Source organism: Molossus molossus, unplaced genomic scaffold, assembly GCF_014108415.1.
Source record: "Molossus molossus isolate mMolMol1 unplaced genomic scaffold, mMolMol1.p scaffold_m16_p_14, whole genome shotgun sequence".
Lineage (NCBI taxonomy): Eukaryota > Metazoa > Chordata > Mammalia > Chiroptera > Molossidae > Molossus > Molossus molossus.
Genome location: NW_023425349.1, coordinates 37,594,272 through 37,596,783, shown reverse-complemented (window position 1 = coordinate 37,596,783; position 2,512 = coordinate 37,594,272). Strand labels below are relative to the sequence as shown.

The 2,512-nt window shown below is 41.7% G+C and overlaps 1 pseudogene; it reads right to left on the bottom strand.

Annotated features, from left to right (window-relative positions):
• Window positions 1–547: 547 nt before the first annotated feature.
• LOC118629795 lies at window positions 548–1,553 on the bottom strand (annotated as a pseudogene).
• Between the last annotated feature and the right edge of the window lie 959 nt (window positions 1,554–2,512).

Below are 2,512 nucleotides of genomic sequence, written 5' to 3'. Positions count from 1 at the left end.
AGGAAGGCAACAGTCACAAAGACTACATACTGTATCATCTCATTTATATGAAGTTTAAAAAGAGACTAAACTAAGCCATAGGGTTATGACAGCCTACCGGTTACTCTTGCAAGGTTGTGACTGGGAGGGACAGGAGAGGGTCTTGGGGATGCTGGTCTTTCTCTGTTTCATGATGTGGGTGCCAGTTACATGGGCATCTTTTATGAAAATTCATTGAGGTGTTCTATTTATGGTCTATGTACTTTTTCTTTTTCTCAATTTAAAGCACTCACTGTTTATTAGCTGACCAGATTACAAAAATAACCATGGTAGATACCTTAGTTCAGCAGTTCTCAAGCTGTGGGTTGCGATCTCTTTGGGGGTTGAACGACCCTTTCACAGGAGTCGCCTAAGACCATCAGAAAACATATTTCCGATGGCGATTCATAATAGTAGCAAAATTACAGTCATGAAGTAGCAACAGAAACAATTTTATGGTTGGGGGTCACCACAACATGAGGAACTGTATTATAGGGTCGCAGCACTAGGAAGGTTGAGAACAACTGCCTTAGTTCATTCTCCTAATAAGCCTGTTGATCTGGTCTTCCCTGTTACCAGCATCTCCACCTTCTACAAAATGGGTGGTGTTTCTCTTCATTCCAGCTCATGGAGGAGATGATTTGAAGGGCCACAGGAGGTTGTCTGCATCTTTGAAACATTTTTCAACAGTACTGATCTCATGAATCAGATCTTCCTTGCGGATGATGCCATATTTACCAAGAGATTGAGCAATCAATGTGTTATCTGTCAGGGCAATTCACTTTTTTGTTGATTTTACCATAACCATGATTGTAAATTAATTCGTTTACTGACTTCAGATTTGGGTACCCCCATACAACATATGGTTCCACAATGCTCAGCATGTTAAGTGAAGCCGTTGAGCTTCACAAAGGTGCCCTTGAAGATCTGGCGAAGGGGAGGAAGCCGCAGCACCTTTTGGACCTTTGGGCTCACATCACTGATACCTTTGATCCTGACAACAAATGCAATTTGGGTTCCGCAGGTACAAAGAAGTTGCCAGCTTTTCTTGCCAACCTAGACATTCGAATCTCAGTTCTGTGCATCTGCCTATATTCCTTGTGATAGTGCTTAACTTTTTCATAGGTGAGCTTCCTCCTTGCCTTTCGAAATATCTTTCAGGCAAACTGCTTTCTCAGATGCTTGATCTTCAGCTCTGTGAACTTCCTTTGCTTTTTTTTAATCCTCACCCGAGGACATTTTTCCATTTTTTGTACAGATAGAGTGGGAGGGAGAGAGAGGAAGAGAGAGAGAGAGAGAGAAATATCAATGTGAAAGGGACACATTGAGTGGCTGCCACCCGCACGACCAACCAGGGCCGGGGACAAACTGCAACCGAGGTACATGCCCTTAGCGGGAACCGAACCCGGGTCTATCCGGACCACAGGCCAACGCTCTAACCGCTGAGCCAAACTGGCCAGGGCCTTCCTTTGCTTTTTATTAAGAGTTTCTGGCACAGCAGGAACCTCCTTTTTTTCTTCTGCACCCTCCATGGTTCCAGCCGGAAAAGAGGCTATGCACTTTTCTTTATGCGCAATATATCTGAATACAGTTTATAAGAAAAAAGGAAAAGTAGCATACTTTAACAAATATAAATCTAGGACGTTTCAGGAGAGAAATTTAAGAAAGTAAAAAGCTTGACAAATATTCATATATTACTATGTGCATTTATTATGTCTGATTATTTATTCTATAAACCTAAAGTATCTATCTAAGCTTAAGGTGATGTTCAGCATCATATTATTTGTTCCTAAACAAATACTTTGAACATAAAATTTGGCTTTGATTATTTGTTCATATACTGAGTAATTTTTTTAAAAAATATATCTTTTTATTGATTTTAGAGAGGGGAAGGGAGAGGGAGAGAGAGAGAGAAAAACATCGATGAGAGAGAACATCATTAGGCCGCCTCTTGCATGCCCCCCACTGGAGATTTGGCCTATAACCTGGGCATGTGCCCTGACCTGGAATCGAATGGGTGACCTCTTGGTGCATGGGTCAGTGCTCAGCGCTGAGTACACTGGCTGGGCTATACTGAGTAATTTTTTACTTCTCAGTGGGGATTGCATAAAACAATGATTAACAGCCCTGGCCAGGTGGCTTAATTGGTTGAAACATTGTCCCAGACACCAAAAGATTTCGGGTTTGATTCCTGGTCAGGGCACATACTTAGGTTTTGGGTTCCATCCTTGGTTGGTGGGGGTTGGGGGGTAAGGCTTATGGGAGGCAACCAATGTTTCTCTCTCACATCGATGTTTCTTTCTCTCTGTCTCTCTCAAATCAATAAACATATCATATCCTTTGGTTAGGATTAAAAGAACCAAACAAAACAAAAAACCAAAATGATCATCAGATTTGATCACAAATATTTAGTGTTATATTTTAAAAAAAATATTTGGGTAAGCCCTGGCCGGTTTTGCTCAGTGGTTAGAGTGTCGGCCCAAAGACCAGAGAG